The sequence below is a fragment of the Palaemon carinicauda genome, chromosome 19 (genome assembly GCF_036898095.1).
Source record: "Palaemon carinicauda isolate YSFRI2023 chromosome 19, ASM3689809v2, whole genome shotgun sequence".
NCBI classification, from domain to species: Eukaryota; Metazoa; Arthropoda; class Malacostraca; order Decapoda; family Palaemonidae; genus Palaemon; species Palaemon carinicauda.
Window position 1 is genome coordinate 20,031,110 of NC_090743.1, and position 16,369 is coordinate 20,047,478.

The window sequence follows — 16,369 nt, forward strand, 5'->3', positions numbered from 1 at the left end:
TATATATATATATATACACTGTGTATATATATATATATATATGTATGTATGTATAAAACTTCATCTTTATTATATAGGGAAGATGTTTCGCACGTTAATGGTTTACTGGGTATTTACATTTATTTATTTATTAATATTATCTTGTCTGTTTTATTTTTACCTTTTCCTTTTAGTCGACAAATGTATACGTAAGTTATATTCCCATAACAAATAAAATATATAACAGCCTTAACATTAAAAGCCTATTTTCATCGATAATTCTTTGAACACTTATCAATCTGCCCAAATTCATAGTCTAAAACACTAGCAACTCTCAAGGGAATGATCAAAGTGCTTTGTATTCATCGTTGGGGGAGACAGCTGGAATTGGGCTCGGTCATTTCGTTCAGGTATTCATCTCTCTCTCTCTCTCCTCTCTCTCTCTCTCTCTCTCTCTCTCTCACACACATTGTGCGTTGTGTATATTACAAATATTAGGATGTAATTCAGCAATAAGAAGAACAGATGTTGCATTTATCTGGCTTACGAATAAGTATGAATTTATTCAAAATAAAATAATGGATTCAACCATTACATCATCTGTAAGTAAAAGAATGATTGATAAAAGCTGTTCAAATCTATATTACATCTTAGAATAAAGTGAATTATAAAAAGTCTTCCAAAACCTAGAAATATAGGTCAGAGTTTAATGGAAGCAGTAAGCAAAGGCTAATGCAGGAACAGTATTACTCTTTTCGTTTTGAAAAGAAGATTAGGTTCATTTGGAGCTGAGAGAGAGAGAGAGAGAGAGAGAGAGAGAGAGAGAGAGAGAGAGAGAGAGAGAGAATCCAAGCGTGCCGTAATGACCTGAGGTATGATAAAAGCAATTTGCATCTCGTTGTTTGTTCGTCTCTTTTGGTTCTCCTGCTGATCATTTACAATTTCGTTCAGTTAATTTCAATGCTTAAAAAACTTGCTCTTTGTGAAGCAGTTAAGCTCTAATTTATGAGCGGACAAGCGTAGGTGGTCAGTGCATCTAAAATCCGACGGTTCCAACCTCCGGTTGCATGAGAATTTTATTCTTTGGGTTTTTTAATTCGGTTTTATTCTTCGTAGTGTTCATTTTCGGGAAGGAAAAACAATTTTATATGAGAGAGAGAGAGAGAGAGAGAGAGAGAGAGAGAGAGAGAGAGAGAGAGAGAGAGAGAGAGAGAGAGAGAGAGAGAGATTAGGATATTTTTGAACAAGACTCGTTCATACACCTAGCTGTTCTTTACCTGGAACTAATTGACTTTGAACTGTTAATTATCTGTGCTTATTAGCTCATTTTCGTTAGTTTTAGATTTTATGAATACGGCTTTCAATTTATATAAAAAGATATGTGCTATATTTGCGTTTACTTTTCAGTCAAGCATTGTAACTCTTCTTCATAATGCATTTGAACATGTTTCCTTTCCGATTTCCTTGAATTTTTGATCCCCGAGACAATAAACCAAAGACAGAGCCATTCCGTAAATTGGGACATAATGTTCTCCTCTTCGCACATTGTACTTACAGTAAATGTCGGATTGCCATTACTTTCGTTAACTGGTTCCATAAAACTCTTTGCATTGCCGTGTTGCATAGAGCAAAAAGATGGCAATGAATTGTATCCGTTATTTTTAACATCATTTTTACGGAATCTCTCTCTCTCTCTCTCTCTCTCTCTCTCTCTCTCTCTCTCTCTCTCTCTCTCTCTCTCTCTCAATATTGATGGTAATATGGTGCAGATGCCTCTAGTAAGGACTTGAATACTTATCTCCAAGCGTCCATGGTAATAAGCTTCATATTTCCCCTTCCCTTGCCAATTGTCATTTGTCTTGTCTCTATCTAATAAACGTTTACATATGGTCTCCTTGCTGTGGGAATATATCCTAATTTGATGAGTGGATTTTTATGAAAGGACAAGGATCAGTCTCGCAGAATTCAGGTTCCTTATTTCATTAGTGAGTAGTTTTACGTGAAATGTTCTCGACTAAATTCCATCCGTTTAAAGGGATTGCTAGTTCTTTAACACGAGATGAAAGTCCAGTTAAAGGTATGAAAATTAAACATTTGAGAGAAAATCTAAATTATACTTTTTTCCGTAAGTGGACCACGTTTTCCTCTGACCAGGACACAAATTTAAATTGATTTCTTTATAAAATGAAACAGGACTCTTGTTACAATATCACCAAGTCTCTCTCTCTCTCTCTCTCTCTCTCTCTCTCTCTCTCTCTCTCTCTCTCTCTCTCTTGTATCTTATGATTTTAAAAAGTATCTGCACTTACCTATCATACACACACACACAAACACACACACACATATATATATATATATATATATATATATATATATATATATATATATATATATATATATATATATATATATCTGTGCACATATATTTGTTAGTAGAAGCTGCATAAGGAAGTAGTGGGGCTTTGGTACCGAAAATAGTACGGCAAATAGTACGTCTTGTTAAAGATGGTGTTTTTCATTGTTCACGATTTCTGCGGTAGTTCGCTTCATGTTCTTGAAGAACATTGATTTTATTTGTCCTTATCTGTACGATTTATGTAGTATCTAGCATTAGGTGCGACATATGGGTTTCACAGAAGTTCCCTAGAGACGCTGGTAGTGAAATTAGCAAAGTAGAAAATATGATGAGGGATTGTAGGCTATGTCAGGCTAAAGGACGTCTTGTGTAGAAGTAATTTTAGTGATTATTTATAATCTTTATTTCACAAAATGTGATTCATTTTGATGAAGGTAAATTTTGGATAAGTTTATATAGACCCCGTTTAAACCGTTCTGCTAACTACATCTTTGCTAGTACCCTCATTATTTCATTTGGCGTATCATTACTTCTATGCAGGATATCATTTATTAATCTTAATTCGATTACCCTATAACCCATATCTACTAGATCGCATTATCACTTTCAATAAAACGGTAACCATATTTTTTTTTTTAATGATTTCTTCACGCCTTGTTTTTTATTTTGCAGTATGGCGTTTAAGCAAGACGAGCTCAGTCCTCAGAAGAATCTTTGGTGAGTGTTGAACTTAATGTTTTGTTCAAGATGTTTTCTTGTTTATTATAAAATGTGCACAATTGCATACTGCAATCTATAGTAATCACAAATGAGTGTCAATACAAGAAACATCTTAAGCAATATATTTTATTTTCATCATTGATATTATAGTTATTATTCGGGTTATTTCTATTTCCTTTCGTTTGAAATATTTTTTAGCGATCAAGTTTTCATTATTGTAATGAGTGGACGTAATTGCAGTTTGAAATTCAGCAATATTAGTGACAATACGATCTTAAATATTAACAAGAATAATGATTTTTTATATTTCTGCATGATGTAACTATGGTAAAATTTTATTTGTCAGTCGATATCAACGAGTATCCAGTGTTAAATTTTGGGTGTTATGCAATTCTCTTCTACTGAGCTTCGGATTCGGTGGATATATATATATATATATATATATATATATATATATATATATATATACATGTATATATATATATATATATATATACATGTATATATATATATATATATATATATATTCGAAGGGCTGATCTTCTTATCTACATGTGATCTCGTGAAAAGTTGAATTTTGCTTCAGTGCAAACTGGATACGGCTTTAGCTCTTCATTACTGACGAAAGAGAAATCCTCATAATACTTCTCCGAAGTAGAAAGAAAATAAAAATGAGTGTTGGCGTTTGGGCCGGATGAAATAAAGGGTCGTTTTGAAAACACATCTTGGGACTCAAATATATCTATAATCCATTGACGTTTATTTCATTGAATTTTTCTTAAATAAATTAATTAATTTTAACATGATACTGCTACTTGCAACTCAACTTAGGATACGATCTTTTATTTGATCAAGGAAAAGACTATTTCCATGAAGCCAAAAATCTTTATTTTTTTTTAGTTTTTTCATGTCAAAAGAATTTCAAACTTTACTCGGCTTTTTCTCTTGAATGGTGTTAGAAACCAATGAGGTGTATATTATAGATCTAGACTTCGATAAAACATACAAATAGAGAAATTACCAACCACCTTACCATTACTACGTTATCTCAGATAATTTTAGCATTTTCTTTCTGTTTGAGTTCCTGAAGAGGAACATGATTTTATAAGATTAAATCTGTGATTTTGGTGGGTCTAAGAGGTTAATCGGGAATGCCAGATGGGGGATTTAATGCTAATTTCGGAAGATCAGAAGAGACGGCATTGAAAGTTGGATGGATCATTTAAGAAGGTCAGGAGAGAAAACAGGGTCAGAAGAGGCGTTATGGAAGGCGAGAGGGGTCACTTTAGGAAGTCTTGGAGAGTCATTTTGGATTTTATTTCATGAAACACCTAATCAAATATTTATTGCTTCTCAATATCTCGAATTCAAATATTCCTCTTTTTTTTTCTCTATACATCCAAGGCACATCATTTGTTTCTCTCCTTTTGTTTTTGTTGTATCTGATATCAATAGCCTTCAGTTTTTCAAGGGTCGCATTAGCGCTTCTTTCTGGATTAGTCGCCAATATTCATTCATAAAATTCTTCTCTTTTTAAGTAGCAAGATTATTATTATCTATTATTATTATTATTATTATTATTATTATTATTGTTATTATTATTATTATTATTGATATTGTTACTATTATTATTGTTATTATTATTATTATTATTATTATTATTATTATTATTAGAATTAGAATGATTAAAATTATTATTAATATTTATTTTTTATAAATTATCATTATAAAATTATTATCATATAAATTATTAATATACTTATTATTAATCTGTTTGCCCCGCAATCCATCGGAGAGCAAAGAGATATACAATACAGAAACGTTGATACCAACCATATTAATGCTGATTCCAATTACTTTCTTGCGTGGGATGTTATATCTTGCATCACTAAAAGGAGGCTGCTCTTGTACGAATGACTTCTCCAGCATAAAATAGTACTTGATTACAAAGGATTAAGTGTTTCCATTGTTTTGAGGCATCAAATAATTCCAGGGTCAGCGTTGATCCAAACTTTGTTTGAAATATTATTTTTAAAGTCTTACCGTTGCTTTTCATTCGATAACTTTTGTGAACTGACTATGAATTTAGGATGTAGAAAAAGAGCAGCGAAAATTAACTTTCAGTATATTTCTGCTTTACAGAGGCTGAGTCACTGCGCATTTGCATTCAAGGTTCCTTTGAGATCGTTCTGACGATCAGTATGCTGGCCGATTATTTCCTAGAATTCAAAACGATCCTATTCACCCCTGCCCCCCCCCCCCTCTCTCTCTCTCTCTCTCTCTCTCTCTCTCTCTCTCTCTCTCTCTCTCTCTCTCTCTCTCTCTCTCTCAAGACTGGCTTTGCCTCGGGTTGCTAACGACTACCTATCAAGAATGTAATGAGAAAACGAAAATCATTAACTTATGGAATTGCAACTGATTGCAAAATTTATGATTTACTGAGAGAGAGAGAGAGAGAGAGAGAGAGAGAGAGAGAGAGAGAGAGAGAGAGAGAGAGAGAGAGAGAGAGTGAGAGTGAGAGTGTGCTTTATTTATAACCACCTCGTTCCCCCTTCATGATATTTGGGAAACATTCTACAGCAACCGGTCTAGAAGAATTTCTTAGTGTCCCTGCAAGGAAGGCGCATTATGTGTTGACCTCTCTCAAGGGTAGATCTTCAGATGTTAGTTATTCTATAATTTGCACAAATTTGTTTTGACATGTTATCGTACAGATATTCCTAATTTTGGTTGTGATGACCTTTTAAGAGGATGTAACTCTGTTTAAACACCTCGGCGAAGATCTCATTGTATGTAAGTACGTAGCCAATGTATCTTATAAACAAGCCGACCTCGATCTTGAGAGACGATTTCACCACTATTACACTTTTTGCAAAGTTTCGAGAGGTCTTTAGATAGTTCTTTCTTTTACAAGTCGCAAAAATTCTAGTTTCAAGTTATCAAACGAATCACTTGTGTAAAAAGGACACATTAGTCGTTCTCAGAGGTAAATCAATGCCTGGTCTGCCCAAGGAGGTTTAATAAGAACAAGCAACTCCGCCCCATTCTTGATTTTTCCATCACTCATCTAGAATTTTGAGTGATTGACTTCTGATTGGATAGAAAAAGTCCTCCGGCAATAGGGTCGTTTCTAATTAGTTCGCCGGTCCCCGCTAAAATAATCAAAATGACATCTAAAGCAAAATTCCAGGAACTTCAGGAGCGAGAAACTTGTGTCAAGGGGCAGGAGTTCTGTCTATATAAAAGATTTGACGGTGATTTTGTTTTAGAGCACAGTGCGAAAGAGTTGAAAATAAGGTAATGTTAATCTGCCCATCTACATTCATTCTTGAATAATTTGTAATTTATATGATTTTACTGTGCATCAAAACGATCTATTAACCTAATAGTCTTTATAATGATAGATGGGATGTTACCATTAATAATCAGATTAACTTAATTTGTAGAATAATTCCATCAGTCACGATATTTTACGCCATATTTTGCGTTTCGGCTTAAGAATTACGTGTGCTCTCTCTCTCTCTCTCTCTCTCTCTCTCTCTCTCTCTCTCTCTCTCTCTCTCTCTCTCTCTCTGAAAATATCGTTTTTTATTAAGAATGTACAAAGTATTGGGAGAACATCTAAATGCAAATATGAATATAAAAAGCGAGATTAACCAAGTTAAACGGAAAAGAAGCTTTAGCGCGAACAGCAGCTTCTCAGTTCGCCAACTTTTCACATATTTGTAAATGAAAAAAGCGATCGTAAGTACAAACACCCCGGAGGAGAATTCGAATATTTGTAGGGAAAGTGCCAATGGAATCTCAATATCTTTGCAATTTCTCAACTCCAACATTAATTTTCTTCTTATTTGCATTCCTCAAGCTAAGATCTATTGAATTTTTAAGTAATTTATCTAATATTTTTTGAATGCCTTATCTTTAAAATCTCAGCTGTATTTGGATGCAAAACCAGTATCTAGTACAGAACCTTACTCATTATATTTACATCACAAAATACCTATCTCAAAGTTAAAACAAGGAGAAACAAAGACACCAAAAGTTGGTCTTGTTTAAAAACAAAATAATATCATGAATACAAAAATAAGCGCTATTGGTTTTAATAAAGTATTTAATTTTTATACACAGGTGTAGGCCATTATATATATATATATATATATATATATATATAATATATATATATATAATATATATATATATATATATATATATATATACATAGAATTATTAATGAACACTCGACTGGGGCAAAGAAGAATAAGCATATACCATCAAAAAGAGAGATGGATCTGTTGTAACAACAGAAGATGAAGAAAGACAACGTTGGATGGAACACTTTAATGAGGTCATGAATAGGAGATAGGAAGGGAATAATTTGATTGATATACCTGAAGTGTGTTTGAAGTCGAAGTTATCCTCAAAACACTAAAGAGATGGAAAGCCCCTGTATACGATGGAATGACTGCTGAGATGATACTGACCAAAAGGGAAGTGACTCCCAGAGTACTTACAAGATTATCAATGTGGCATGAAGAGGCAAAACCTGATGAATGGAAGTTAGGAGTGTTGGTGAAAATTCCAAAAAAATGAGTCCTGACTGATTGCAATAATTACAGAGGCATCACATTTACGCCAGTTGTTTTGAAAATATATAGTATGGTTATTCTAAACAAGACTGGATAGAAAGATTGATCAAAAGTTGAGAAATGAACAAGCAGGGTCTCGAAAAGGTAGAAGTTGCACTGACCAAATTTTCATTTTGAGACATGTACAGCAATGGGTAGAATACAGAAATCCACTTTTGATGGCATTTGTGGACAATGCAAAAGCCTTTGATAGTGTGCACCAATCAGTTTTGTGGAGATTCCTGCGTTATTATGGAATTCCTCTAAACTTTGTAAATTTTATTAAGTCTGTTCATGAGCATAGCAAGTGCAAAATTGATGTTAATGGAGTATATGAAATGAAATTCCAGTGAACAGCGTAGTACTCAAAGGGAATGTGTTGTCACCTATGTTGTTTATCCTCCACAGGATTTGCCAGAATACTTGAAATATCACACGAGGCTGGACTGAATATAAATAGAAGAAAGACAGAGATGGTGAGAACGGAGTATGCAATGGACGACGAAATATCATTAGAAGGAGAAAGGATTAATGAGGTAGAATCAAATATTTAAGTATTTAGGAACCATTATCTCCAATACATGGTCTTTAGAATTGGAGTTTTGTGAAACATTAAAAAAAGCAAATCAGACAATGGCTAGGTCAAGTAAAATATGGAAATCAAATCGCCTGAAATTACATATAAAAATCAGACTATATATCAGTTTAGTGAGATCGGTGTTACTCTATGGACTTGAGTCATGGCTTGAAAATGAAACAATCTCCAATAGGTTTAGCAGATTAGAGAACAAAGCCCTCAGAAAGATATTGGCAGTTGAATGGCAAGACAGGATTAGAAATGAAACTATAAGAGAGATTACTCGAGTGCCATATGTGGATGAGATCATGATGAGGAGTAGATGGAGGCGGTTTGCGCATGCTCTTCGTACTCCCCAAGAAAGATTAGTTCACCAAGTGTTCAGCTGGGCTCCACAAGGCACTAGAAGAGTTGGAAGGTCAAGGCTTACAAGGCTGAAAACTTCTAAGCGCGAAGTAGGAGATGATGAATGGAGAAGTATTGAATTAAAAGCTCAAGATAGAGACGACTTGCTAAATCTAACCGAGGCCCTTTGCATCACTATGGTAATATGTATATGTACTGTATATATATATATATATATATATATATATATATATATATATATCTATATATATATATATGTATATTGATATTGATATGTATATATATATATATATATATATATATATATATATATATATATATATATATATATATATATATATATATATATATATATATATATATATAAATAGATATATATATATATATATATATATATATATATATTGATATATATATATATATGTATAAATATACATAGCTATATATATATATATATATATATATATATACATACATATATATATATACATAGATACATACACATATATATACACACACAGTACATATTCATATTATCATCATCATCATCTCCTCCTACACACGCACGCACACACACACATACATATATATATATGTGTGTGTGTGTGTGTGTGTGTGTGTGTGTCCCTCTCTTTGTAACTTGATCACTAATTGAATATGCACTGACTTATAAACGAGTTTTGCATTTCTTTTTTTCTACTTCATTTGTTTATTTTTTGCTTACTTTATCACCTTCTCAACATTCTGAGAAGGAACCCATTTTTACCATTCCAGTATTAAATAATAAAAGCAAAGACAAGCATAAATCATTAATCAACTGCACATATACAATTACTCCACAAATGATTGCGTCACTTTCCTTAATATTTCAGACATAAGGCATATAGCGGTATCTGACAACTACTCCCCAGTGCGCAGGCGCACAGACACTGACATGCAGTGCACAAGATGCACCATAGGACCGTTTCTCAGTAACAAGCAAATTGATTATCATGTCACCCGACCTATATGTTTTGTAAATTTACTCTTTCATTATTTTCAAATAATTACACTATAAACTAAAGTAATAAAATTATCATCGCAATTTATAATTTTTTTTTCTGATCTTAAATAAGAAAAGAAGGAAACATATTCTGCATTAGTCTCTCGTGGTCTATCATGACGTCAAACATCCACCACGGAAGAAAAAAAAGCATATTGACTTTAAACTTGATTAATATTAATTATCTGTCGACGCGCGCCCACACGCACACGCACACGCACACACACACACGTGTCTGTTATTATTAAGGATCGTGTTAACTCAAATAAAAATGTTTTGTGTTTATGCATTATAAAAGTCTTTATAGCCATAATGTTTAACATGAGATTTAGGTGTCGATATAATTATACCTATTAAACCATTATTCTTTCATTAATAGGCCGTATATAAGAAATGATACTATCTGATCGGTTACCTTTTAGATAAATAGTTTTTGTATGACTATGGTATTATTTGAAAATAATTTATTATAAGGCAGTAATAAGACTGACCTTTTTAAAATTATAGCCCATCATAGGAATCAGATTCAGTACTTGTGTTAGCATAGGTCTGTCATATGCATTAAGACTATAATACTGGTATGTTATCGCAACAACTGCAGCTTAGCATTCACTTTTCCTGTTTACCCTACGTATTGGTAAAAATATTTCATGTTATATCTACGTTTTTAACTTCATAGCAATGAAATTAGCAGTATGTAACATTTATAACTTTTATTGCATTCCAAACTGGTTGCCAGCTTTCCTTATATTAACACGGTTCTTTTTAGATCAAAGAATTATACTATAGATTAAAAACAGCTTAAATTCCGTTATAAATTTAATAAAATTAACTAAATTTATTAAATGGTCGTTAAACACCAGATCCATTCCTAATTATCATATAGTTTAGAAAACTATTGGAGAAGTAAATAAGAGTAAACAGACTTTTTAGTCCACTTTTAAGTCTAATGTTAACTTTTATTTCTATATGTGTGTATGTATGTATGTATGTGTTTGTTCTTATAATGTCTTTGTGTGTTTCCTTAAAGGACCATCATAGAAACCAAGAGAATCAAATAACCCACATAATTCAAAAGGTTTAAGGTGATCGAAATACTGTTACATAAACATGTACATATATGTATGCGTATTTGCCTATGTATACTTATGTACAAATTTATTTATATGTACATCTATGTGTATTTGTATGTATATAAATGGACACAGGATAGCTAAATGAATGGGATTGACGTGTCATTTATTGTTGATTATTTGTTTTACATAACTAAGTAACAATGTATCTTGATACATTTACCAATTATTAAAGGGATAGAAAGCTAAAAAAAAATTTCCATCATAGTTCCCAAAGCCATAGGAAAATATAATAGTAGCAGCTATCAGAATAATAATTATTATTTTTACTATAAAGCGCAATTATTGGTTTTTAATGCACCACTACCAATGAAGAATTTCCATACTGTCCTGATTTGCAGATGAATACTTATTAGTGATTCAATATGTACGAGGGAAGGACCTTTTCCTTTTGAGAAATCTGGTCATTTTGTAATTTTAGGAATCAAGAAAGGTTAATGGATGAAGAACATTATATCATGGTATAGTTTTAGATTCAGATTTTGTACCTTAACGTTCTATTATGATTTGATTGGTTGTTAAAATCCACCATGTCCGATGGATGTTGTTCGGTTTTAAATTTCAATAACAGTGATATCGGGTTCCTTTCCTTCATACTTTCATAGTATTCACTTGTCGTCTTTCGCCCCTTCATATTCCTTGTTAGCCAAAAAGATTGTCAAAAAAATCTATTACTTCGCTACCAGCGTCTTCCAGGTCATCAAAACCAGTTTCTGCAACTGAAATAACCTTTTCTCGAAACTCTGTATCAGTAATCACACGGACAGCTAACCCAGCGAGAAGCCCACTTACGAATTCTGGCCTGGGTTCAGCTACCGGGCGTGGTGATGCGACTGGGAGAGGTTTGGGCATGGCATCTACTGACTGGAAGACGATGAACACAGTCACCACTAGGAGTGAGGACAAAACGACCTGGAAAAATGAAAATAAAATGATTATTGGATCAGCCATGGGATAAGATGTAAGATGAACAACGGAATCTTTATTATAGAATGATAGAATTTTAGTTTACCAGAAAATCAAGAAGTATTAAAAAAGCGCACATTAAACGAAGTTCGGCTTTCTATGAGGTAGAAATTTAATTTTCTTTGAACAAGATATTGTGTTGATTTTCATCATATGTTGACTCATTAGGGGCAATTTGAATGAAAGATATCAATAGGTGTCACCTTGTGTATCTGCAAGTTGGATAATACTTGCTGGTAAGAAAGATAGTGGTCTCACCAGGTAACATGAAATGCATGTAGCATCTAAGTCATAACTTGTTCTAGAGCCTCTGAGGCATGATTAGTAGCGACGTTGTTTTTCATTTGAAGAGACTAGGGTTCGATCCTTATGTGAGGTAGAGATTTATATATACATATATCTCCCCTATATGATAAAGAACAAGTGTCTGGAGATATATATACACACCCCCCCTACACACACACATATATATATATATATATATATATATATATATATATATATATATATATATCTAACCGGTCATTCTCAACCTGGTGAGAGGGGATACCCCAAGCGGAAAATAGGAGGGATTGGGAAGGGTTGAATGTGTGCATATTTATCTACATATTTAGCCTTCATTTTTGAAGGGTTGTGTATACTAATTAATATATACTTTATATATATGTGTGTATATATATACATATATGTGTATATATATATATATATATATATATATATTATGTAAATTCAAAAGCTCTCAAACTCACCTGCTTTATATTACATTGTCTGATACACAAAAGAATACCTCCAAGCTCTGACAATAATGCACAACTCCCAGATAATAATATATATGAACACTGAATATCTGAAGGTCTCTTACTTCGGGTCTTAGTCAGGGGATACAGCAAGTTACTGAGTTAATTATTGGTAATTGAAATAATACACACTTTACAAAATTAAATATATTCTATAAAAATAACAATTCAACAGTAATACCAAAAATAAATCACTTTAAATTCAAATCTGAACTAGACCTCAAACTAAGACAAAATGACGCTTCAAAAATTATACAATCACTTATTTCACTAGAAATTAATTTATGAAAATATTTGATTTTGACACTTAATGAAAAGAGTGGGCACTTTAACACTATAGAAAGTAAATCAAATTTACACTTACATATTCGTAACTGTTACTGTTACATCCTTTTGGCTCACACAAAGTTACGGAACTGTTTAGCAAGAATAAATGCTCTTCACTGTTTAACCTAAACATACAGGGCGAAACACAAAAACCTAATAAATTTTACAATATAAACTGTACTTACTAATACACTGCACTTGTCAGTTATGAAGTATGGTTATATCGTCGCGTGACGAGACTACCATCTCATCTAACTCCGCCCACCTCCTCTCAAAACATCAAAAAAATAGATAATTTTTAGTCCAGAACCTTTATGCAACTTGCAACCACGGGGCAACATGATGCAATGCCTAGCATTTGTCATACAGCATACCTTTTAACAAGTTTACATAAGACTTCGTAACAAAACTGCATGAAATAAAATTTAATTCTTTAAAATAATGTAAATTTACATACATGGAACTGAAGGAAAATACAACTAAATGAATGACGACAGTCTTATGTAATTTACATACATATACTTAATCCTTCATGAGTGAAACTCCCCTTAGGAGCTGGCTATACATCTCTTAAATACACAAATGAAATACGTGAATAATATACTCTCATGTAGACCAACTTCATAAGAATATATATATTTATTTATATATATTCATATATATATATATATATATATACATATATATATATATATATATATATATATATATATATATATATATATATATATATATATATATATATATCATCATCATCATCATCATCTCCTCCTATGCCTTTTGGCGCAAAGGGCCTCAGTTAGATTGCACCAGTCATCTCTTATCTTGAGCTTTTAATTCAATACTTCTCCATTCATTATCTCCTACTTCGTGCTTCATAGTCCTAAGCCATGTAGGCCTGGGTCTTCCAACACTTCTAGTGCCTTGTGGAACCCAGCTAAACGTTTAGTTTGGTGAACTAATCCCCCGTAGGGGGTGCGAAGAGCATGCCCAAACCATCTCCATCTACCTCTCATCATGATCTCATCCCTATATGGGACTCCAGTAATCTCTCTTATAGTATAATTTCTAATCCTGTCCTGCCATTTAACTCCCAATATCCTTCTGAGGGTGACAACATATTCACTTGGAGTACTCTACTGTTCACTGGAAATTCATTTGATAAGACTCCATTAACATTATATTTACACTTGCTATGCTCATGAACAGACTTAATCAAATTTATATATTTAAGAGGAATTCCATAATAACGTAGTCTGGGATTCACTTCATTTTCGCCCAGGATCATCTCGGCAGTTATTCCAGCGCATCCAGGGGCTTTCCATCTCTTTAGTGTTTTGAGGATAGCTTTGACTTTAAACACACTGAATTCATTCATAAACACATCAAAATCTTCAGCAGCTTCAGGTATATCAATCAAATTATTCCCTCTTATCTCCTATGCATGACCTCACTAAAGTGTCCCATCCAACGTTGTCTTTCTTCATCTTCCTTGTTATACCTCTTAGTATGAGGTATAACAACATATATACATATATATATATATATATATATATATATATATATATATATATTATATATATATAAATATATACATATACATATGTATATATATATATATATATATATATCTTTCTATATATATATATATATATATATATATATATATATATCCCTTTCTGGGGAATGCTTTAATGTGTTGAAAGGGTTTTTGAATTACCGTTATCATCAAAGCTGTAGGCCTACTGTTCAGAGCCACCCCTACTTAGTTGGTTTGCTTTGAGCGATCACTAAATTCTCCCACCATCACCAATTCGTAATGACCATCGTGGTTATGAAATATGTACCCCGAAACAAGAGAACTCTAACCCAAAACATTGGAAGGTTATGGTATAGAGGCTATGGCACTAACCAAGACAGAGAACAATGGTCTGATTTTGGAGTGTCCTTCTCGTAGAAGAGCTGCTTACCATACCTAAAAAGTCTCTTCTACCCTTACCAAGAGGAAAGTAGCCACTGAACAATTGCATTGCAGTAGTTAACCCCTTGAGCGAAGATTTTTTTTTCTTAATATCAGTTTTGTCAGTTGTATGAGGACAGAGGAGAATGTGGAAAGAATAGGCAAGATTATTCGGTGTATATGTAGGCAAAGACAAAATGAGCCGTAACCAGAAAGAGGTATTCAGTGTAGTACCGACTGGCCAGTCAAAGAACCCAATAACACTTTAATGGTATTATATTATATATATGATATTATATATATATATTTGTATATATATATAATATTGTGTGTGTATATATATATATATATATATATATATATATATATATATATATATATATATATATATACATATTACTGAATCAATAATATACCAAGTCATGGACCCACAGTGTCTATTTCACCGCGGTTTTGGATGGTGTTTTTAGAATTACGTCATCGTGCTTGATTGAGTTTATAAAGCCATTTGTGTTCTCAAAGATGAAAAATGTCTGACGTTTATTTCTCATTATTGAGAGAACCTTAACAAATACATACTTCTTACAGACAAGATTTTTGGTGAAAATAACATGATAGTGTCTGGTATTCAGTTCTGAATGTAACCAAAATTCCGCTTACAAAATTTTGAAATAGAAAGTGTGAGAGAAACCTGATTCCAGTATTCTAAACATTTGGAATCTATTTATATTGATATAGACTCCGTGGTGTATGAGATACACAAAGCAGTGAACATTTAGAATGCGTTTCTATTTAAATCCTAATATGACTGAAATGTTTCCCCCTTACAGAAGATCAGATTTTCGGAAGTTTGAATATTAGTATGCACGAAATGAAAGCCAGAAAAAAAGTATTTTATCTGATATCCAATTTTTGAAGTTTGTTTATACTAACGAAAATATTTCTTAGACTTACCAACTTCATGATGAGAAACTGTAGAAGCAACAGTTCTTCTTGTACCTTCTATTCTTGAGGTTCAGACAGGAAGACCACTAACACTTGGTCATGCAGGTATTTATAACAGGAGACACCTTACCAACCCCTTTCCCTCATCATCCCACAGGGGATGGAAGCAAGTAGGCGGAGCTTATAATTGTGTAGTTAGAATCCAAGGTTTATAGACCTTGGTTAAACCCATTACATTGCGATCTTCCGGGCTGAGCTTAGGGGATTTACCTCTTCGCTTTTGCATATTTGCATGTTTAAGATTGATCTATTATCAACGGTATTTATATCAAATAATCACAATTTCCAAAGAAATACTGTTTTATACAGCCAACCTTTCCAGGGGGAATGGAAGTAAGATTGTTTTTATTGTATGATGTATGATAAGGCACGAATAGCAAATAAAAAAATAATAATAATAATAATAATAAATACTAATTAGATGTCTTAAGTGTATTGTGACTTTGCATCACACGCATTATAATTAAGTGCTTCAACCTTTATTGGTGTCCTCCCTGTAGTTAAGATACAGTTAAA

General features: G+C 32.6%; 1 long non-coding RNA gene across 1 annotated transcript in view; it reads left to right on the plus strand.

Annotated features, from left to right (window-relative positions):
* The first annotated feature begins 3,006 nt into the window (after positions 1-3,006).
* LOC137658510 (uncharacterized) overlaps positions 3,007-16,369 on the plus strand; it is a 291,725-nt gene continuing 278,362 nt past the window's right edge. Inside the window, exon 1 of the long non-coding RNA XR_011047352.1 lies at positions 3,007-3,052. This is a non-coding gene — a long non-coding RNA (uncharacterized lncRNA). The remainder of the gene's footprint in view (positions 3,053-16,369) is intronic.